Source organism: Somniosus microcephalus, chromosome 16 (assembly GCF_052327205.1).
Source record: "Somniosus microcephalus isolate GS21.2 chromosome 16, FLI_Smic_1.0, whole genome shotgun sequence".
Lineage (NCBI taxonomy): Eukaryota > Metazoa > Chordata > Chondrichthyes > Squaliformes > Somniosidae > Somniosus > Somniosus microcephalus.
Window position 1 is genome coordinate 84,523,232 of NC_141002.1, and position 23,780 is coordinate 84,547,011.

General features: G+C 46.4%; 1 long non-coding RNA gene across 1 annotated transcript; it reads left to right on the plus strand.

Moving 5' to 3' along the window:
• The first annotated feature begins 1,219 nt into the window (after positions 1 to 1,219).
• LOC147106351 (uncharacterized) lies at positions 1,220 to 11,342 on the plus strand. Its single transcript, XR_015081482.1, has 2 exons — positions 1,220 to 1,404; positions 9,774 to 11,342. It is a non-coding gene; the product is annotated as an uncharacterized LOC147106351 (long non-coding RNA).
• The last annotated feature ends 12,438 nt before the right edge of the window (positions 11,343 to 23,780 follow it).

The window sequence follows — 23,780 nt, forward strand, 5'->3', positions numbered from 1 at the left end:
AAATGGTGGTAATCTCTCACACTTCCATCTCCCTTTGGATCATATTATGAAACATCAAGTATCATTCCTCATTTAATGAAACAGCCTCCTGCATTTCTTCTTAATAAGTGCCATTTGTAGGCTCTTTGAGGCTTTTCTTGGTTGTCTTTTATTGAGGTGTACAGAAATTGCTGTTTTGCCAGTCTCATGCCATTATGCACTTCCTGACAAATGATAACTAGTTTGAATTTTAAAGAACAATTGTCCTGAGATTTCTTAAGAAATCAAGCTTGTCCATTTCTTTTTTTTAAAAACCACATTTTAAATCCTCACTAAAACAAAAGCAAAATACTGTGGATGCTGGAAATCTAAAATTAGAACAGAACATGCTGGAAACACTCAGCAGGCCAGGCAGCACCTGTGGAGAGAGAAACAAAGGCCTGGAAATTGCGGTCGGAGGCTTGCCGCCCGCGTACGCCTCCAAGCTGCAAGAAAACGACATACTTACCTGATGCCTCCGGAGCTTCGAACTCTTGCGGTCCTGGGCCTACAGGCCTGCGCAATGGCTCACGCATCCCAGGAGCGCATGCAGTTCACAAGCGTCCCTGGGATCATGTGGGCCAGGCCAACCGAATACAAAGGGGGATTCCTATTATGCTTACGGGATTCCATTTACATTCGAAATCCCCATAAGCATAATATATACCTAATAAATACAATTTCACAACACTGAAATAAAAATAAATAATCACAGGTTCAAAATGAATTAAAATACCCTTTAATTAAACATTTAAAATAAAAATTTGAATTTTTTGAAAAATAAATTTAAACATTTTTAAACAGGACAAAAATAACCTAAACTAATTTTAAATGTAAGTGAATGTTTAAGTCATTAAAAAAAACATTTATTTTAACATTTATTTTAACCCTTACGCTGGTAAAAGAAGGCCTTACGCCTGCTTTTACCAGGCGTAAGGGTTTGGTGGGTATTCGCTGGGCAGTAGGTGGGCAAATAGCCCAACTCTGCGGCAGCGAAAGTGAATTTACGGCGGATGCGGACGATCTGTCAAGGCGAACCTTGACAGATTGCAAGTTCCGGGTTTTCGCGCATGCGCATCGCACGCGGAAACCCGGAACTTGTAGGGCACTTATGACAGCGTACACTGTGTGCACCCCAAAAATCCGGGCCAAAGTTAGCGTTTCAAGTTAATGACTTGTCACCAGACCCATTCAGATGAAAGGTCATCGACATGAAATGCTAACTCTGAAGGTTAGAGGTGTTCAAAATTACGAGAAGTTATGATCAATAAAATCAGGAAAAATCTATTTCCACTGGTTGGTGAGTCAGTAACTAATGGACATAACTTTAAAATCATCACTAAAAGAATGAAGGCAGTGGTTAAGAGAATGTTTTTTACACAGAAGGTAAGCTGTACCAGAAACTGTGGTGGGAGCAGAATACACAATAGATTTTAAAAGGGAACTTGATAAATATTTGTAAAAGAAAAACTTAAAAGAGTATGGGAAGCAGGCAGGGGAATGTGGATAGTTCTTTCAAGAGCCAGCACTAGCACAATAAACCAAATGCTCTCTTTCGGTGCTGTGATTCTATTTAGTATTGATGGTGATTGTTGATGCTGTTTGTTTCAGCCGTGTCCAGTGTATTAATTATTTCCTTAAACACGTGAATTTACACTCGATATCTAATATGAAAACATTTTGAAACTGAAAAGATGCAGAATTAATGGTGCTGTTAGCAGTAGTTGGCCAAAATCAGAGTTGTTCCAGGTGGAATGATGGATGCCTGAGAGTGATTCCTGGCAGTAATTTTAATTGAGGATTGCAGGTGACATCTTAAACTGAGAAAGTGAAATTCTCGCAGTTTCCAATCACTCCCTGAGAGTAGATTAAAAACATTGAAATCACTGTAGGTTAAATTACTATTCCTAAAATACGCAATTTTAATTTTAAATGGGGATTTTATTCTGTCTTTAGGTAGTTTCTGTACTAGCAAGCAGCTGTCAGTGTGAATGGCAATTGCCAGTGCATTCGATGTCCTTGATGTGTGATGTTCACTGAACAGAATTAATGACTGTAATGCAATTACCGAATATTTATTGAGATTAGCTTATCTCTGGGAAATGTTCTGTCCAGTATCTTTTATAAAGTATTATTTTTCAGTTTTGTTTTGGTTCTCACACCAAAGAAAAGTAGAACAATTAATCGCTTGCAGAGTATCGCACTCCTTCATTTCATTGGCGAAGCGAGGGAAAGCAGCTGTTAATATTAACATACAGACGCCCCTCACAAACTAATTGATTTTTAAAGGACTGCCCTTAATTTGCATTACTGGTCTAATTTATTTATCAGTAAACCTCCGAGGGACACTATGAGAAACTAAGATATAGTTCAGAAATCTACAGAATTATTCTGCAGCATATCTCATGCTGTGAATTTACATCGGATTACATAGGATATACAGCACAGAAACAGGCCATTCGGCCCAACCAGTCCATGCCGGCGTTTATGCTCCACTCGAGCCTCCTCCCGTCTTTCCTCATCTAAATCTATCAGCATAACCCTCTATTCTCTTCTCCCTCATATGCCTTTCGAGCTGCCCCTTAAATACTATTCACTTCAACCATTCCCTGTGGTAGCAAGTTCCACATTCTCACCACTTTTGGGTAAAGAAGTTTCTTCTGAATTCCCTATTGGATTTCTTGGTGACTATCTTTTATTGATGGCCTCTAGTTATGCTCTTCCCCACAAGTGGAAACTCTCTCCCTGTATCCACTCTATCAAAAAAATTTAAAGACCTCTATTAGGTCACCCCTCAGCCTTCTTTTTTCAAGAGAAAAGAGACCCAGCCTGTTCATCCTTTCCTGATAGGTGTACCCTCGCATTTCTGGTATCATCCTTCTAAATCTTCACTGAACTCTCTCCAGTGCCTCTATATCCTTTTTATAATATGGCGACCAGAACTGTACGCAGTACTCGAAGTGTGGTCTAACCAAGGTTCTATACAGGTTTAGCATAACTTCCCTACTTTTCAATTCTATACATCTAGAAATAAACCCTAGCACGATAGCAAAATACTGCAGATGTTGGAAATCCAAAATAACAACAGAAAATGCTGGAAAAACTCAGCAGGTCAGGCAACATCCGTGGAGAGAAATTTGAGTTGACGTTTCGGGTCGAAACCTTCTTCAAAACTGGAAAGAAAAGAAACTAGATCGAAGGCAGGGCTGCGATCGGACAAAAGAATAAAAGAAACAAAAGAAGTAAAAGAGATTAGAAGCTAGATGAGATGGTAATAGGCTGAGATTAGGTGTAAAGTGTACTGGCAGGGCAAAAGATAGCTGCCAGGTGTGAGAGAGAAACAAAAGGAAAGGGGGGGGGGGGAAGGAGTGGAACAATTACAAGAGAAAATGAAATGGGGGCCGAGCTTATGATCTGAAATTGTTGAACTCGATATTGAGTCCGGAAGGCTGCAGAGTGCCTAATTGGAAGATGAGGTGCTGTTCCTCGAGTTTACGTTGAGCTTCCATGGAACAATACAAGAGGCCAAGGATGGTGAGGTCCGAGTGGGAATGGAGCGGTGAATTAAAATGACAGGCGACCGGAAGCTCGGGGTCACCCTTACGGACTGAACGGAGGTGTTCCGCAAAGCGGTCACCCAATCTGCGTTTGGTCTCCCCAATGTAGAGGAGACCGCATCGTGAGCAGCGAATACAGTACACTAGATTGCGAGAAGTACAAGTAAATGGCTGTTTCACCTGGAAGTGGTGTTTGGGGCCCTGGACAGTGGGAAGGGGGGAGGTATAGGGGCAGGTGTTACATCTCCTCCGCTTGCACGGGAAGGTGCCAGGCGAAGGGGAAGGGCTGTTTGGGGTGATAGAGGAGTGGACTAGGGTGTCTCGGAGGGAGTGGTCCCTGCGGAATGCTGAAAGGGGAGGGGAGGGGAATATACGTTTGGTGGTGGGATCACTTTGGAGGTAGCGGAAATGCCGGAGGATGATCCGTTGAATGTGGAGGCTGGTGGGGTGAAAGGTGAGGACAAGGGGAACCCTATCGTGGTTCCGGGAGGGAGGGGCAGGGGTGAGGGCAGAAGTGCGGGAGATAGAACTGACACGGTCGAGGGCAGTGTCAACCACGGTAGAGGGGAATCCTCGGTTGCGGAAAAAGGAAGACATGTCTGAAGCACTGGTGTGGAAGGTGGCATCGTCGGAGCAGATACGGCGGAGACGGAGAAACTGGGAGAATGGAATAGAGTCCTTACAGGAAGCGGGGTGGGAGGAAGTGTAGTCCAGGTAGCTGTGGGAGTCAGTGGGCTTGTAGTGAATATTGGTCGATAACCTATCCCCAGAGATGGAGACGGAGAAGTCAAGGAAGGGAAGGGAAGAGTCAGAGATGGACCATGTGAAGGTGAGGGAAGGGTGGAAATTGGAGGCAAAATGAATTAAATTGTCAAGTTCGGGGCGAGAGCAGGAAACGGCACCGATACAGTCATCAATGTATCGGAAAAAGAGGTGAGGGAGGGGACCCGAGTAGGACTGGAACAAAGATTGTTCCACATAGCCCACGAAAAGGCAGGCATAGCTAGGACCCATGCGGGTACCCATGGCAACACCTTTGATTTGGAGGAAATGAGTGGAGTTAAAGGAGAAGTTGTTCAATGTGAGAACAAGTTCAGCCAGGCGGAGGAGGGTCGCGGTGGATGGAGACTGGTCGGGCCTCTGTTCAAGGAAGAAGCGGAGCACCCTCAGGCCATCCGGGTGGGGGATGGAGGTGTAGAGGGATTGTATGTCCATGGTGAAAAGGAAGCGGTTGGGGCCAGGAAACTGGAAACTGTTAAAGTGGCGGAGGGCGTCCGAAGAGTCGCGGATGTAGGTGGGAAGAGACTGGACAAGGGGAGAAAAGATAGAGTCAAGATAGGAAGAGATAAGTTCCGTAGGGCAAGAACAGGCTGAAACAATGGGTCTACCAGGGCAGTCCTGTTTGTGGATCTTGGGAAGGAGGTAGAAGCGGGCTGTGTGGGGTTGGGGAACTATGAGGTTGGTGGCAGCAGGGGGAAGATCTCCAGAGGAGATGAGGTCAGTGACAGCCTTGGAAACGGTGGTTTGATGTTCGGTAGTGGGGTCATGGGCCAGGTGGAGGTAGGAGGAGGTGTCGGAGAGTTGGCGTTCGGCTTCCGCTAGGTAGAGGTCAGTACGCCAAACAACAACAGCACCACCCTTGTCAGCGGGTTTAATGACAATGTCAGGGTTGGATCTAAGAGAATGGAGTGCTGCAAGTTCAGAGGGAGGTAGGTTGGAGTGAGTGAGGGGAGCAGAGAAATGGAGACGGCCGATGTCACGGCGGCAGCTAGCGATGAAAAGATCTAGAGAGGGTAAGAGGCCAGGGGGAGGGGTCCAGGTAGAACGGGAATTCTGCAAGCGGGAGAAAGGGTCAGTTGTGCGGGGGGAAGACTCCTGGCCAGAGAAGTGGGCACGGAGACGAAGGCGGCGGAAAAAGAGCTCAACATCGTGCCGAGCTCGAAATTCATTGAGATGGGGGCGTAAGGGGATGAAGCTCAGGCCTTTGCTGAGGACTGACCACCCTAGTGCTGGGTTTGCTTTTTTTATGGCCTTGCTAACCTGTGTTGCAACTTTTAGTGATTTGTATATTTGTACTCCAAGATCCCTTTGTTCCTCTACCTCACCTAGACTCATACCCTCCAAGTGATAAGTGACCTCCCTATTCTTCCTATCAAAATGTAATACCTCACATTTATCTGTGTTAAACTTCATTTGCCAATTATATGCCCATTCTGCAAGTTTATTAATGTCCTCCTGTAATTTGTTGCAGTCCTCTTCAGTATTGACTAACCCCCCAATTTGGTGTCAACCACAAATTTAGAAATTGTACTTTTGATTCCAAAGTCTAAATTGTTAATGTAAATTGTGAACAGCAGTGGTCCCAGCACTGATCCTTGTGGAACACCACCACCCACCTTCTGCCACTGTGAATTGCTACCATTTACTCCTTGTGGTGATTATTCCTTGTTTAGTAAAAGTATTGTGATTGGTTGTTTGTTAACTGCCTTGGGATATATGTTGTAATCTCATTGGTAGTTGATGTCACATGATGTGTGGTGGCCACCTTAAATTCAGTTCTTTTCCAGCTTTGGTTGGGACTGGATGTGGAAAGATGTGCTGCAGATTTTAAAGTTAATAAAGCCTAGTTTTGGAAGGCAAATCTATTCTTTATTTCAATTTATTAACTTTATGTTAGAATGGAGCGATATCTTCAACCAGAACGATTCAAGGCTGACCCCAATTCTGCTGGAGTGGATGATAAATGGAAACATTGGTATTGTACATTTAAAAACTTTTTGGGCGTGTTGGATCAAGAGTCTCTAAATAAGCTGAATATGCTGATCAACTACATTGCTCCGGATGTATATAAATATATTTTGGACTGTAAAACTTATGAAGTGGCTATTTCTACATTGGAAAAGATTTTTGTTAAACCAAAGAATGAGGTATTTGCACGTCACCTTCTATCTGCCCGTAGGCAGCAGGTGGGAGAATCTTTGGATACTTATTTACAAGCACTTCGGTGCCTTAGTGTTAACTGTAATTATAAGGCCGTGACGGCTGAAGAATATAAGGAAGAATCGGTACGGGATGCTTTTATTAATGGATTACTGTCTAGATCAATTCATCAGCAGTTGTTAGAAAATAAGACTTTGGATCTTAAAAGTGCTTTTGAGCAAGCTTCTACATTGGATGTGGCTCAGAGAAGTTCGGATTCTTATGCTCTTTTTAATCGGCCTGCGACTATGGTTTCGGCAGTTTCGGATGAAAAGGAATTATGTGGACTTAATGGGAGTGGTTTACTAGATTCTGAAACAGTTTCTACTTCGGCGGCTGTTGCCTCTAGGATTCAGAAGTGTTATTTTTGTGGGAATATCCGGCACCCTCGTCTGAAGTGTCCTGCTCGGGAGGCTGTGTGTAGTAAATGCGGCAAGAGAGGTCATTATGCACGCGTGTGCAAATCATCAGGTTCAATTACCTCCTCCTCTCCTGGTGTGGGAGGGCCCTCCTCTACCACCTCCTCCTCTGTGACTATTCAGCCTTTAGATAGGGCGTTTATTGCATCAATTTCTGCTGCATTTACTCATGGTCTAAACAAAGCTATAGTTACGGCTCAAGTTAATGGGTTGGAAGTGAAGGCCCTTATAGATACGGGCAGTACTGAGAGTTTTATAAGTCTTCAGTTTGCGAAGGAGAAGCATTTGAAAATTTCGCCTGTTACGTATCAGGTGTGTATGGCTCAGACGACCCTTACTTCACAAATAGCTGGTTGTTGCTTTGTGAAAATGATTCTTTTAGGTAATACGTATACTGATATACGCCGATCTGTTTTGCCTAATCTCTGTGCGGATATTTTGATTGGACATGATGTGCTTCAGTTACACGAGTCTCTTAGTCTTTCATTTGGAGGGACTAAGCCACCTTTATCTATTTGTGGATTAACCTCTTTATCTATTTCTCCATTATCACTTTTTTCCAATTTGATGCCGGATTGTAAGCCAATTGCTACCAAGTCAAGAAGATATAGTAGTCAGGATAGAGAATTTATTAATTCTGAAGTTCAACGTCTCTTATTGGAAGGAATCATTGAACCTAGTTGTTCGCCTTGGCGAGCACAGGTAGTTGTCACGACTAACGAGAGACACAAGAAACGAATGGTGATAGACTATTCCCAAACTATTAATAGGTATACTCACTTAGATGCGTACCCTTTGCCTAAGATTGATGAGCTTATCAATAAAGTATCTCAGTATAAGGTTTTTAGCACTATTGACCTAAAGAGTGCTTATCATCAGATTCCTATTGTTAAGAAGGATCAACCATATACGGCCTTTGAGGCTGGTGGAAAGCTGTATCAGTTTTGCCGAATACCATTTGGTGTTACTAATGGTGTTGCTTGTTTTCAACGGGCAATGGATGCTTTTATAAGTGATAACTCCCTCTCTGACACCTTTTCATACTTAGATGACATCACAGTGTGTGGCAAATCAAGGGTGGAGCATGATTCTAATTTAAAAAGATTCCTTCAAGCTGCGGAAAAAGTTGGTTTAACTTTTAATAAAGAGAAATGTATCTTTTCGACTACTGAGGTAAATCTATTGGGGTATATTATCTCGGGAAACAAGATTAAACCAGATCCAGAACGTCTGCGACCATTGATTGATTTACCTTGTCCTACTAATTCTAAGGCTTTGCAACGAGTTGTTGGACTGTTTTCTTATTATTTTAATTGGATTGCAAATTTTTCACGGAAGATCCGGCCTCTTATTCGGGTTACGACATATCCTCTATCATGGGAGGCCAGGACATGTTTTGAGAATTTTAAAAAGGATATTTTAGGAGCAGTTGTGCATTCTATTGATGAGCAGGTTCCTTTTGTGATCGAGACGGATGCTTCTGATTTTGCAATTGGGGCTACTCTGAACCAAAATGGAAGACCTGTGGCCTTTTTCTCACGTACTTTGAACAATAGTGAAAAAAGACATTCTTCAATAGAGAAAGAGGCATACGCAATAGTAGAAGCATTGCGTAAATGGAGACATTATTTATCGGGGCGACATTTCACGTTGGTAACTGATCAAAAATCTGTGTCCTTTATGTTTGATGTTAAACATTTTGGAAAGATCAAAAATGATAAAATAATGAGATGAAGGATTGAGTTGGCATGTTACCATTTTGACATAGTTTATCGTCCGGGGAAGGATAATGTTGCTGCTGATGCACTGTCGAGGGCTTATTGTTCTGTGATTCACGGAGATATGCTTATTAATCTTCACAATGCCTTATGTCATCCTGGGGTTACGAGGATGATACACTTCGTACGCAGTAAGAATTTGCCCTTTTCAGTTGAAGACGTCAAGCGGATGACTTCATCATGTTCTATCTGCGCTCGGTGTAAACCGAATTTCTTTAAGCCTCAACGAGCTCATCTTATGAAGGCTACTTCTCCTTTTGAATGTTTGAGCGTCGATTTTAAGGGGCCTCTTCCTTCAACTACTCAAAACCGATATATTTTTACTGTTGTGGATGAGTTTTCAAGGTTCCCTTTTGCTTTTCCTTGTGCAGATGTATCAGCTGCTACAGTTATCAAATGTCTGACTCAACTTTTTGTCATCTTTGGGATGCCTGCGTATATCCATTCGGATCAGGGAAGTTCTTTTATCTCTTCCCAGTTGAAGGAATACCTTCAGAGTCGGGGAATTTCTACTAGTAGAACTACCCCGTATAATCCCCAGGGTAATGGACAGTGCGAATGATACAATGGGGTGATCTGGAAGGCAGTTATGTTGGCTTTGACATCCCGGAACCTTAAGAATACACAGTGGGAAATGGTACTGCCTGATGCCCTGCATTCCATTAGATCATTGCTTTCAACGGCTACTAATGTGACCCCCCATGAAAGGCTCTTTAACTATCCGCGGAGATCTACTACGGGATATTCGGTACCTTCATGGCTTACTATGCAGGGACCTGTGCTGCTTCGACGCCATGTTAGATTGTCAAAATATGATCCTTTAGTGGAGGAGGTGGAGCTGTTGGAGGCAAATTCCCAATATGCTCATATTCGATTCCAAGATGGGAAAGAAAGTACTGTTTCAATTAAAGACTTGGCTCCTTGTGGTGGCCAGCCCTCTTCTGAGGATATTAACAATAGTCATGATTTAGATAATGTGGATGCTGTTACAGATACTACGAATGTCTCCAATCTGATTGCAGATAATTATACTTCTATTAGTCAGCCCTTGATGGATGTTTATGACCGTCCCAGTTTACCTTCTGATGGGATTTCTAATCCGGAAACCGTTGAAAATTGGGATATGGATAGCCTTCCTGCTGAAGATACTTCTGTGCCTTCTGGTGTGGGAGGGCAAGGAATTTCACCAAGGTTAAGAAGGTCGACACGAACAAGATATCCGGTCGACTGATTGAAAATGGACTTTTAAATTGATAGTAATGTTTTAAAATTGTTGTAATATTATATTGTTTTAGTTGAGAGATACTTAATACTTATGTGCAATGTTATTATTTGTTGTTGTTCACTTAGTATTGTGTCATGTAAACAGTTTTACTCTTGTTGTGCATAGTTTTAGTTGTAAATAATTAATTATAAATTGTAAAGGTTATTTAGGTTGGAGTATATTTTAAAAGGAGGGGTGAATGTGGTGATTATTCCTTGTTTAGTAAAAGTATTGTGATTGGTTGTTTGTTAACTGCCTTGGGATATATGTTGTAATCTCATTGGTAGTTGATGTCACATGATGTGTGGTGGCCACCTTAAATTCAGTTCTTTTCCAGCTTTGGTTGGGACTGGATGTGGAAAGATGTGCTGCAGATTTTAAAGTTAATAAAGCCTAGTTTTGGAAGGCAAATCTATTCTTTATTTCACTCCTACTCTCTGCTTTCTGTCCTGAAGCCAGCTAGCAATCCATTCTGCTATTTGTCCCCTGACTCCGCATTCTCTAACCTTGTTCATCAGTCTATTATGGGGTGCTTTATCGAAGGCCTTTTGAAAATCCAGATAAATTACATCTACTGCATTACCATTGTCTACTATCTCTGTTACCTCTTCAAAAATTCAGTAAGGTTGGTCAAGCAAGACTTTCCCTTTTGAAATCCATGCTAACTATTCATTGTTATATTTTTGGTTTCTAGATGTTCTTCTATTTCTTCCTTTAGTAGGGATTCCATTATTTTTCCTACCACCGATGTTAAGCTGACTGGTCTATAATTCCCTGGATATATTCTATCCCCCTTCTTAAATATAGGTATTACGTTAGCTATCCACCAGTCCTCTGGCACTACACCTTTTTCTAATGAATTATTAAATATGTGTAGTAATGCCTTTGCTAGCTCTTCCCCAGATTCTTTTAAAATGTGTGGATGCAATCCATCTGGACCAGGGGTTTTATCCTCTTTGAGTTTGATTAGTTTATTTAACATATCCCCTTTTTAATTTTAAATGCACTTATCTCATTACTAATCTCATCATCCGATGTCATGTCCACCTGTTCTATCTCCCTGGTAAATATTGAAGCAAAATAATTATATAATATTTCTGCCATCTCTCTATCATTACCTGTGGTATTATCCTGTCTATCCCTTAATGGCCCTATTCCCATCCCAACCTTCCTTTTTTTATTGATGTGCCTGTAGTGTATGTGCCTTTAAGAGCCCCCTGTGTACTGTAATGCCGGGAATGGCCACTCGGAGTATATAAGCCTGTATATTGTGTTGTATCAGTTAGTTCACCTCCAGACTTTGTTCAGTAAACACCTGTGAAACCAACTCCTGCCTTCAGTGTCTCTATTAACACACGGATACAACAGTGGCGACGAATTGGAAACGGACTTACCTGCAATTCGGCAGCACCTCAAGGACATCGATTCCTCAGACGTCCAAAGTCGAAGAAAAGCAAGAAAAAAAAAACTGTGGTTTCACCAGCTAGCCGAGCTGGTGGCAGGTACTGCAATAATCCTTCCTGGGTGGGCTGGGGCTCCATCGGCTGGCTCTGCGGCGAGGCCAAGCAGCGAAGGCGGAGGCAAGCAGAAACAGACGGGGGGGGAGCACTCGGGAGACAGCCGGCGCTGCAAAGCAGGTCGGTGTTCGGACCTAGCAGAGGGGGGGGGAAGTCCCAGAGAGTCCGGCGGGAATGAGTCTCCACCTGTAAATTAAAAAAAAAAAAAAAAAATTAAATTAAAAACCGCGGAAAACAGCGTCGTAGCGGAAGCGCCATATCTTTTCTGCAGGAAAGAAAGAAAAGCGCGGGAAGCGCCATTTTTTTTCCAGGATGACTAAGGCTGGCAATATTGATGCTTTTGATAACGATATAGAGGATTGGATCACATATGTGGAAAGAGTGGAGGTATATTGCACAGCAAATGGAATAGAAAATGATAAAAAGGCGTCAGTACTTCTAAATCTAATAGGCGCAAAGACATACGGGCTGTTATGAAACTTAATCACTCCAGCCAAACCAAAGGACAAGAATTTAAAGGAAATTGTTGATACCCTACAGGAGCACTTAAACCCAACACCGCTGCTGATAGCGGAACGATTCAAATTCTTCAAGAGGAATCAGCACAAGAATGAAAGTAACGCTGATTACCTCACCGAATTAAGAAAGCTATCAAAGCACTGCCAATTCGGGGCAGGACTGGCAGATTCTCTTCAGGACAAATTCGTCTGGGGTCTCCTAAGTGAAGGAACACAGAAAAGGCTGCTTTCTGAGAGAGATTTGACACTGGACAAGGCTTTCAGTATGGCTGTATCATACGAAGCAGCCGCAAGAGGAGCTGCAGAGATACAGCAAAAGACACGGGACTTCGGCACCCATGAAATGACACAGGGTTTCGAGAGATGTTATCGCTGCGGCAGATCCACCCATGACCAGAGGGACTGCTGGTTCAAGGACAAAGCATGCAGGCAATGCGGAAAGATTGGACACATTGCACGAGTATGCCGATCTGGACAAAAAAAACCACGGACAGGAAAAAAAAAATCAATAAAGAAAAGTACAGAAAGGTAAAAATGATGACGGACAGTAGCTCCGAAGACCAGAAGAGCGATAGCGACTCCGGAAACAAGAGACTAAGCTGTCTCAAATTACATAATGTAATTGCCAAAGAAGATTACCAGACCATTTGGGTTACCCTTACGATAGCAGGGTCCCCAGTTAAAATGGAGTTGATACAGGATCAGCTCTGACCATCATAAATCGACGGGATTACGAGCGGCTATTTCCGCATATACCTTTAAAAGACACATCCATTATCTTGAAAACATATACGGGGCTGAAAGTATACCCTAAAGGAAAAATAAGGGTGCCTGTTGTATACAACGGCAAGGAAATACAGAAGTTGTATTTATACGTTCTACAAGATGGTGGTCCACCGCTGTTGGGACGTGAATGGATCAGGAAGATACGTTTAGACTGGCACTCCATTCAGGCACTGACGGTGACCAGTAAGAAAAAAAATGATGATGACGTCATACCTGAACGATTAAAAGACATCTTGGCCAACGCCAAGGAAGTGTTTCAAGAGAAACTAGGAACCTTGAAAGGCATCACCGCCTCAATAAAAGTGGAAGATGCGGCAATTCCCAAGTTTTTTAAGGCAAGGCCGGTGCCATACGCAATTTGTCCAGCAGTCGAGGCAGAGCTGGAGAATTTGGAAAAGGCAGGCGTATTATCCAAGATAGATTGGAGCGAGTGGGCAACACCCATCGTCCCGGTCATGAAGAAAACGTTGAATAATGATAAATCTGAAGAACAGAGAAAAATTCACATCTATGGAGACTTCAAGGTGACTGTAAACCCGGTCCTTCACACGGTACAGTATCCTCTTCCGAGGATAGAAGATATTTTTGCCTCACTATCCGGAGGGAAACGTTTCACCAAAATTGACTTGGCACAGGCATATCTATAGATGGAGGTTGAAGAGGCCTCTAGAAAGTATCTCACGATAAATACACACAAAGGGGACTCAATGCTACCTAGACGACATCCTTGTAACAGGAGAAAACGACAACGAGCACCTTGCCAATTTGGAGCAGGTGCTCACTAGGCTGAGAGAACGGGGCCTACGAGCAAATCGCCCCAAGTGCGAATTTTTCCAAAATCAAATATCATATTGTGGCCACATAATTAATAAGGAAGGGTTGCATAAGTCACCTGAAAAAATTGAAGCGGTCATAAAAGCCCCAGCACCTGAAAATGTTTCACAATTAAGGTCGTTCCTGGGATTGATAAATTACTATCATAAATTTTTACCGAACTTATCAACTCTTCTGCACCCTCTTAATGAACTGCTACAAACAGGAGTAATTTGGAAATGGAGCGAAGACTGTAAACGTGCCTTCCATAAATGCAAAGACTTAATCATGTCCAAGGAAGTTTTGGCTCATTACAACCCATCACTGCCAATCAGACTGGCGTGCGATGCATCCCCTTACGGCGTAGGAGCAGTATTATCGCATAGGTTCCTTGATGGCTCGGAACGGCCGACAGCTTTTGCGTCACGCTCATTGAAGTCAGCTGAGCGTAACTATGCCCAAATCGACAGGGAAGCACTCAGCCTGGTATGGGGAGTGAAGAAATTCAACCATTACCTACACGGACAAAAATTTACCTTGTTGACTGACCATCAACCCCTCATCTCCATATTCAACCCTAAAAAGGGTGTTCCCATTATGACAGCGCAAAGGCTACAGAGGTTGTCCCTTTTTCTAGGGGCAGACCAATATGACATAGAATACAAAGGATCAAAACAGCATGGGAATGCTGACGGTTTATCGCGCCTACCGTTGCCAACGGTAGAAGAGGCACCTACAGTAGACCCAGTGGCGATGTTCCACTCTACCATAGTCGAATGTCTACCAGTAACAAATTCTGCCATTGAAAGGGAAACGAGAAATGACCCGACTCTCTCACGAGTCTACGATTTAACAGCACATGGCGAACCACTGTTGCCAGCATTCTCGCAAAGAAGAGAACAGCTGTCAGTGTGCCGAGGAACCTTGATGTGTGGATCCAGAGTGGTGATTCCACCCAAACTCCAGGATAAAGTGCTAAAGGAGCTTCATGAGGGGCATCTGGGTGGAGTGAAAATGAAGAACCTAGCCAGGGCGTTTGTATGGTGGCCAGGTATCGATGGAGACATCGAAGAAATGACCAACAGCTGCCTAGGATGCCAGAAGGTCCAAAACGCTCCACCACAAGCCCCTCTACATCCATGGGAGTGGCCCTCATCTCCATGGCAAAGGGTACACATCGACTTTGCTGGTCCATTTATGGATTCAATGTTCTTAATCGCGGTTGATGCACACTCCAAGTGGCCGGAGGTAATAAAGATGTCCTCCACCACCAGGGAAAAAACCATCACAGTATTAAGGACCATATTTGCCAGGAATGGGCTGCCTGAACAGATCTGTTCTGATAATGGACCGCAATTTGTGTCCGAAGAATTCAGGAAGTTCTTAAAAAACAATGGGGTTAAGCACTACACATCCGTCCCATACCATCCCGCCACCAATGGATTGGCTGAAAGGTTTGTCCAGATCTTCAAGAAGGCCATAAAGGCCATGGGTAATGAAGACAGAAAACTTCAGCCTAAGGTGGATAACTTCTTGTTTGCATACAGGAATGCAACACATATGGTTACAAACCAAACTCCCGCCATGATGTTCTTCAATAGAAGCCTAAGATGCCGGCTGGATTTGATCAAGCCAAACATCAGAAGGGACGTGGAGAACCGGCAATTTCAAGGCATGAATGAAAGGCCAACTAGAACCTTCCAGATAGGTCAACAAGTTTTGGCCCGGGACTACCGTACCGAGAAATGGCAGCCTGGAACTATTTGCACACGACTAGGACCGCTGATGTATACCGTGGACATTGGAGAAAACATAATAAGGCGCCATGCTGACCAGATCATAGAGTCATCCGAAAAGGGACAACCTACACCACAACTCTATACGCCTAATGATAAAGTAAAGATACCCATAGTATCTACCTCCGATCCGGTGATACTGGAACCAGATGAACCCGACACTGGCATTCAAGCCGAATCAGCCTTGCCAAAAGAACCTACTACACCATCAGAAACTACTACACCACCGAGGCGTTATCCAGACCGAGTCAGGAAGCCTCCAGAGAGACTGACTTATAATTGATTAACTGCAGCAATGTGTAGATTATTGTTCTTGTAACATGTAATTAATGATTACTTAAAATATTATGTACTGGTTGGCTAAAAGGGGAGGAATTGTAGTGTATGTGCCTTTAAGAGCCCCCTGTGTACTGTAATGCCGGTAATGGCCACTCGGGCTACATAAGCCTGTATATTGTGTTGTATCAGTTAGTTCACCTCCAGACTTTGTTCAGTAAACACCTGTGAAACCAACTCCTGCCTTCAGTGTCTCTATTAACACATGGATACAACAGTGCCTATAAAATATTTTACTATTTTATTTTATGTTCCTTGATAATTTAATTGCATAGTTCCTCTTTGCCTCCCTAATTGTTTTTTTTACTTTGCTCCTAATCTTTTTGTATTCTCCCTTATCATGCACTCCCCTGCTGTCTATGTACGAAATGTATGCCTCTTTCCTTGCCCTCAATTGTTCCCTTATGACTTTATTCATCCGTGGAGTCTCATTATTGTTTAGTGTTTTCTTTCCTTTTAGCAGAATATATTTTTCCTGCACTCTGTTGCTGTTCTACTTCGTTGTTTACCAATATTGTTGCCCATTTTCTTTCCCCAAGTTCTATTCTCAGCCCCTCAAAATCAGCTTTTCTCCAATCTATTAACATGGTTTTCGTCATACTTATATCATTCTCAATTATCATCTTAAAGTGTATTATATTATGGTCACTATTGCCTATATGTTCCCCTACTTTTACTTCTCTTATCTGCTCTGGTTCATTCCCCATTACTAGATGTAATAGCAAATCCTCCCTCGTTGGGCTTTTTAAATATTGGGTTAGAAAGGAGTCCTGTACACATTGTAGGAACTCCATTCCCTTATCCCCTTTACCTACCTCTTCTGTCCAATTAATATTGGGGTAGTTGAAATCCCCATGATTATTATTCTATGTTTTTTACTCATTTTCCTAATTTGTCAGCATATTTCTTCCTCCACCTCCCTTCCACTATTAGGTGGTCTGTAGACTACGCCTATTAGTGTGATTGATCCTTTATTATCTTTTATCTCTATCCATATGGATTCTATTTTTGTCATGCTGATATCTGTGTCACTTTTTTCTGCTGCCATTATGTTATCCTTAATAAGTACAGCTACTCCATCTCCCCCCTTTCCCTCCCTATCTTTTCTAAATATGTTATACCCTGCAATGTTTAATTCCCAGTCCTGATTTTTCTGTAGCCATGTCTCAGTAATCCCTACTATGTCTCGTTCCTCACAACACATGATTGCCTTCAGTTCCCCTGTTTTATTATAGACATTGTGTGCATTGCTGTACAGACAGTTTAACTCATTTTTAATAGGATTTCCTCTCACTTTATATTTAACCATCTTTTTAGACTCCTGTTTTATAACTCCATTTGTTCCCTTGCCATCAATGTCCTCCCTTACTTTATTCTTTTCTATACTCTATTTTCCTGTTTTGTTTATATTTAGGCTGGTTATGTTTCTTGTAGATCCCTCCCCCCATCTTACTAGTTTAAAGCCTTTGCCACTTCCCTCTTTACGCTTTCCGTTAGGACATGGTTCCCATCCTATTTCAGGTGGAGCCCGTCCCATCGGTAAAGCTCCTTCCTGTCCCAGAACTGATGCCTGTGTCCCATGAAAAGGAACCCCTCTTTCCACACCAGCTCTTTACCCACATTGTAGGAGTCTACGTACTCCTAACAAAATATACTGAACTCGGAGAGGTTCAACAGAAAAGGTTTAATTGTTGAGACCACATGTTGAACACAAAAATGGCGTCAGAGACTACACCAAGCCCGACTGCCTTTACTCAATCCCCAGCTTCGACTGCCCCTCCCCCGCTCTGGGCTTAACTATGTTGCAGATAGAGTTTCTTAAAGGTGTGATCCTTCTTAAAGGCATGACGCCTGATTTATAGTCTACGGACCGAAAAGCGGATTGTGTCCTTTCTGTGATCGGTACGCCACACAGCTCCCCCCAGAATCCGCTAGTAGGGAGTGTACGAACCGGCGTGGCGGCTTGATGGCACGGCCGGAACGGCTCTTGGCGGTTGGTGTCGGGAGCGGGTCGGTCGGACGCGTCGGGCTCTTAGGCGGTCTGCCCCGCGGTGGGGGTTGGCCCACTTGAACGGGTTCGTCGGGCTCTAGGTGCGCCAGCTTGAGCCGGTCGACCGACACCTTGTCAGTTCTGCCGCCCACTTGGAGGAGGAAGAACTTGTTCCCCGTCTGGAGTACCTTGTAGGGTCCGTCGTATGGGGGCCGTAGAGGTCCTCAGTGGGCGTCATGGCGCACGAAAACAAATTTGGCCATGTGCAGGCTAGGTGGTACGTGGGTTGCTGGTTCGCCGTGCCGGCCAGTGGGTACCGGAGCGAACTGTTGTGCTCGGTTGGCGAAAGTGCGGTGTTGCTGGTCAGCTGACCAGGGGGTCGTGGCGGTGGGCAGGAACTCTCCGGGTACGCGCAGCGGCTGGCCATACACGAGTTCCGCCGCCGAGGCTTGCAGGTCTTCCTTGACCGCGGAGCGTAGGCCAAGTAGCACCCACGGGAGGCGGTCGATCCAAGCCTCGTCCTCGAGGCTGGCGCGGAGGGACGCCTTCATGGACCTGTGGAATCGCTCGCACAGTCCGTTGGCTTGGGGGTGGTAAGCCGTGGTGCGGTGAGGTTTCGGGCGATGGCGGCCCACAGACCAGAGGTGAACTGCGGGCCTCTATCCGACGTCATGTCAGAGGGGACGCCGAACCGAGCAACCCAGGTCCCGATGAACGCCCTCGCGATGTCGACGGTGGTGGTGGACGTCAGTGGAATGGCCTCGGGCCAGCGGGTGGTACGGTCCACGATTGTCAGCAGGTGCGTGTGACCTTGTGATGGCGGCAGGGGTCCGACGATGTCGATGTGGACGTGGTCAAACCTTCTTTCTGGCACGGTGAACTCCTCGAGTGGGGCGTTGACGTGCTGGTGGATTTTGGCACACTGGCAAGCTATGCAGGATCTGGACCAGACGCGCACATCTTTGCGCAGGCCGCGCCAGACAAATCGGTTGGCCACCAGTCTAATGGACGCGCGGGTGCCGGGGTGTGAGAGGCCGTGGACGATGTCGAACACCCGTTTTCGCCAGGACGCCGGAACTACGGGGCGGGGTTGCGCCAAGGAGGTGTCGCATTTGACTGTGACAGCGGACGGGCCGCAGGCGACATCGGTCAGTCGCAGCCCTGGGAGGGTTGTGGGCGCGGAGAGCAGATCGGGGTCGGTGCGTTGCTCCGCTGCCAGTTGAGCATAGTCCACTGCCAGGTGGGCGCCGTGGACGGCGGGGCGGGATAGGCAGTCGGCCACCACGTTGTCTCGACCGGAGACGTGCCGGATGTCCGTGGTGAATTCGGACACCGCGGCGAACTGACGTTGTTGCCTGGCTGACCACGGGTCTGCAGATTTTGCCATCGCGAATGTCAGGGGTTTGTGGTCGACAAACGCGGTGAAGGGGCGGCCCGCCAGAAGAAATCTAAAATGGCGGACTGCCAGGTACAGTGCGAGGAGCTCGCGGTCAAAGGCGCTGTATTTGGCCTCCAGGGGGCGCAGTTGGCGGCTGAAAAAGGCCAGCGGTTGCCAGGCCCCGTCGACCCACTGTTCGTACACAGCGCCGACCGTGTGTTCGGAGGCGTCCGTGGTGAGGGCCACCCTGGCGTTGGGCTGTGGGTGAGTGAGCATGGTGGCATCGGCGAGCGCCTTTTTGGTCGAGTCGAAAGGGGTCAACATGTCCGCCGACCACTCGATCGCCATTCTGTCTTTCTTACCCCGGAGGGCTTCGTATAGGGGCCGCATGAGGGAGGCCGCTCCGGGAATGAAGCGGTTGTAAAAGTTGATCATCCCCAAGAACTCCTGGAGGCCTTTGATGGTGGTAGGCCGGGGGAACTGCTGGACGGCTTGCACCTTGGCGGGCAGGGGAATGGCTCCGTCCTGCGTGATGTGGTGGCCGAGGAATTCGATCCTGCTGAGGCCGAATTGGCACTTGGCTGGGCTGATGATGAGCCCGTGCTCACTGAGCCGCTGGAACAGGGTGCGGAGGTGCTCGATGTGTTCCTGCTTGGAGGAACTAGCTACCAGGATGTCATCCAGGTAGACAAAGAGGAACTTCAGGTCCCGGAGGACCGAGTCCATGAGCCGCTGGAAGGCCTGGGCCGCGTTTTTGAGGCCGAAGGGCATTCGGAGGAACTCAAATAGCCCAAAAGGGGTGATTATGGCCGTCTTGGGAACGTCCGTGGGGTGGACTGGCACCTGATGGTAACCGCGCACCAGGTCGACTTTGGAGAAGACTGAGCGGCCGGCCAGTCTAGCCGAGAAGTCTTGAATGTGCGGTATGGGGTACCGATCCGGCGTGGTGGCGTTGTTTAGGCGCCGGTAGTCCCCGCAGGGGCGCCATCCCCCGTCGGGTTTGGTGACGATGTGGAGTGGGGAGGCCCAGGGGCTGTTGGAGCGGCGGATGATGCCGAGCTGTTCCATTGTGGCGAACTCGGCCCGCGCAATCTCCAGCTTGGCTGGGTCCAGCCTGCAGGCGTGGGCATACACCGGTGGGCCTGTGGTGGGGATGAAGTGTTCTACCCCGTGCTTAGCAACTTTCGCGGAGAAGGTCGGGTTGGTGAGGGCTGGGAACTCAGCCAGGAGTGCTGAGTAGTCATCCGTTGAGCGGGCGCGGCACTGCCACGCCATTTCGGCGGGTTGGGGGGGGTGCCATGGCGCCCGGGATAGGTGACATGGTGTTCATGTCCACGAGGCGGCGCCGAGGCATGTCGACCAACAGGCCGTGGGCGCACAGGAAATCCGCACCGAGGAGCGGGGAGAGCACCTTGGCGGTGATAAACTCCCTGTGATAGCGGCGGCCTGCGAGGTCGATGGTGACGGTGCGGGTGCCGTACGTTCGGATGTCGGTGCCGTTGGCGGCAGCCAGCGCAGGGCCGCGGCCGCCTCGCTGGATCTCGAGGGCAGATGCGGGGATGATGCTGCGCTGCGCGCCCGTGTCGCATAGGAAACGGCGTCCGGAGGCGCTGTCCGTAACGTACAGCAGCGCGCCTGCTTGCCCCACGGCCATCGTGTAGGCCGGTGTGGGGGCGGTTGGAAACGTGCAGGGATGGCTGCAGCGGCGTGCCCGTGCGCCGAACCGGGTATGGAAGTAGCAGTAGCCCTGGGTCAGAGGGCTTGGGGGACGTGGGGGCCTGGGGGGCCTCGTGGCCGAGCTGTGTGGCCGCGCGATAGAGGGTGGAGCGCGCGCCGACGCTGCAGAGGCCAGGTCGGGGGTGACGGCATGGTTGAAGCCGGTGGACAGGAGCTTATCGGCTTCGTCGGCCAGGTCCTCGAGGTCCGTGAGGCTGGACGCCACGATCGCCGGGCGGATGCTGGGGGGTAGTTGGCGGATAAAGAGCGTGCGGAAGAGGGAGCCGGGCGGTTTCCCGTCGGTCAGAGCAAACATGTGTGAGAGCAAGTCTGACGGCGTGGAGTCACCGAGGCCCGGGAGGTCGAGGAGGTGGCAGTTGCGCACAAATTGGGAGGCTGTGATTTTTTTAAGGAGCGCGGCCTTGAGATGTGCGTACTTGCCTTCCTCCGAAGGGTTTTGTAGTGTTGTCCAGACTTTCGTGATTGTGGAGCTGCCCAGGGAGGCGAGGAGGTAGTCGTACATCGTTGCATCGGCGGTGATGCCGCGGAGTCGGAATTGCGATTCGGCTTGAAGGAACCAGGCGGTGGCTAGGTTCTCCCAGAATTCCGGCAGCTTCACAGAAACTGCGTTTGTGTCAGCCATGGTTACGCTTAGGAGTCGTCCTGAGTGTCGGGGTCACCAATGTAGGAGTCTACGTACTCCTAACAAAATATACTGAACTCGGAGAGGTTCAACAGAAAAGGTTTAATTGGTGAGACCACATGTTGAACACAAAAATGGCGTCAGAGACTACACCAAGTCCGACTGCCTTTACTCAGTCCCCAGCTTCGACTGCCCCTCCCCCGCTCTGGGCTTAACTATGTTGCAGATCGAGTTTCTTAAAGGTGTGATCCTTCTTAAAGGCATGACGCCTGATTTATAGTCTACGGACCGAAAAGCGGATTGTGTCCTTTCTGTGATCGGTACGCCACAACATGTTAATTCTTCTAATCTGTCTGCTTCTATGCCAATTTGCACATGGCCTGGGCAATAATCCAGAGATTATTACTCTCAAGATCCTGCTTTTTAATTTAGATCCTAACTCCTGATACTCTTTCAGCAGGACCTCCTCCCTGTTCCTACTTATGTCATTTGTTCCAACATGGACCACGACAACTGGATTTACCCCCTCCCTTTCCAAGTTCCTCTCCAGCCGCCGTGAGATATCCCTTACCCTGGCACCGGGTAGTCAACACACCCTTCGGGATTCTTGTTCTTGGGTGCAGAGGATGCTATCTATCCCCCTAATTATAGAGTCCCCTATTACTACCACATTTCTATTCTGCTCTCCTCCTCCCCCCCCCCCTTGGAAAGCTTTCTGAGCCATGGTGCCTTGGTCTGCATTGTGGCTGTCCTCCCTGCAATCTTTCTCCTTGTCCTCACAGGTAGCGAGTATATTGTATCTGTTGGACAGGACCAGTGTCTGTGGGTCCTCGTTCTCAACCTCTCCTAAATCCCCACTACCTGTCTCCCTAACAGTCACACCCGCTCTTTCCTGAACCTGTGTTTTCCTCTGGGATGTGACTGCATTGTGGATAAAGCTGTCCAGAAATTCCTCCTGCTCCCTGATGTGTCGGAGTGTCTCCAACTCACACTCCAGTTCAGTGACTCTGAGCCGGAGAGATTCAAGATGGAGACATCTCCTGCAGACGTGTTTGCTCGGGACAGTCTCGCTGTCCACAAGCTCCCACATACTGCAGTCCAGACACACAACCTGCCCTGCCATATCTTAGCCTAGCCTTATTTTATTTATTTAATTAGTTAAAGTCTTTAATCAATTATTATTTATAGTTATATTAATTAGTTTAACTAGTTAAACTATAAATTTAATACAGTATGTTCTAGTTTCCTGCTCCTAGTTAAAACCAATAGTTTAGAGAGAAAAAACCTTAATACTCACCAACCAATCATCTACCTCTGTCCTGTGACGTCACACCTTGTTTTTTTTGGATGTTGTGGAAGGTTCCGTCGTCTGCGCTGTTCCTCCGCTCTCTCCTTTATGTCCCACCGCCGCTGCCTCCAATTAAGCTTCAAATGTTGTTACTGTATATGTATTAATTTAACGTAAAAATCACTTGGTAATCAGCTGGCCCCTAAAATTAACTCATTTGGTATCCTAAATTGCTAAATATTATAACGTTTAATGTAGAAGCAGATTAAAAATTGTGTATCTAGGTTAAATTTGACCAGCGATTAAGTGACCCCCCAGCTCCAGCATTAGAGCACTGGCCTCTATTTAAGGGTCTCCAGTTTGAATCTCCATCTCGACTATCCTTCTGTGTCAGTTCCCCTCCGTGGGTGAGATCGCTGGCCCGTGGCTATTTACCATGGTTGTATATCAGAAAAGCAGGGCAGTCCTAGCCTACAGAAGGGCATCACACCTGTTAGCTGATGATCATTGAGTGGTGTTGATAGTAGCCCTGGAGAGACCTGTGGCCCCAACCATTTTACCAATCTATTTGAAGGACAAGGTCCCACTGTAAATTATGGAGTCTAAAAAAGGGAAATATGATCATGCATCTAGGCCAGTTCAACCAGATAAAAGTCCCGATCTGAGCTCTACATAAATTACAAGCAAATAATCCTTTCTTGTTTGGCTTTCTTAGTTACAGCTGTGTCAGGTTGTTATTCCCCATTAGATTCTCACCACGGTATGCTATTTTCATGCTTCACCTAAAAAGTAAGAACAGTCTGGCCAGCAGACATCACTGCATGTTACAGTTGCCATCAATGCTGTTCCTTTATAGGAGAAGCACTTTTGAATGGGTGGTACAGTCTTGACAATCTCCCACCCCTCCCCCAGAGATCAAATTGTCTGTCAGGTGACCTAGGCAGGAACTAGTGAAATCATCCAGTTTGAATATTCAAATATGTA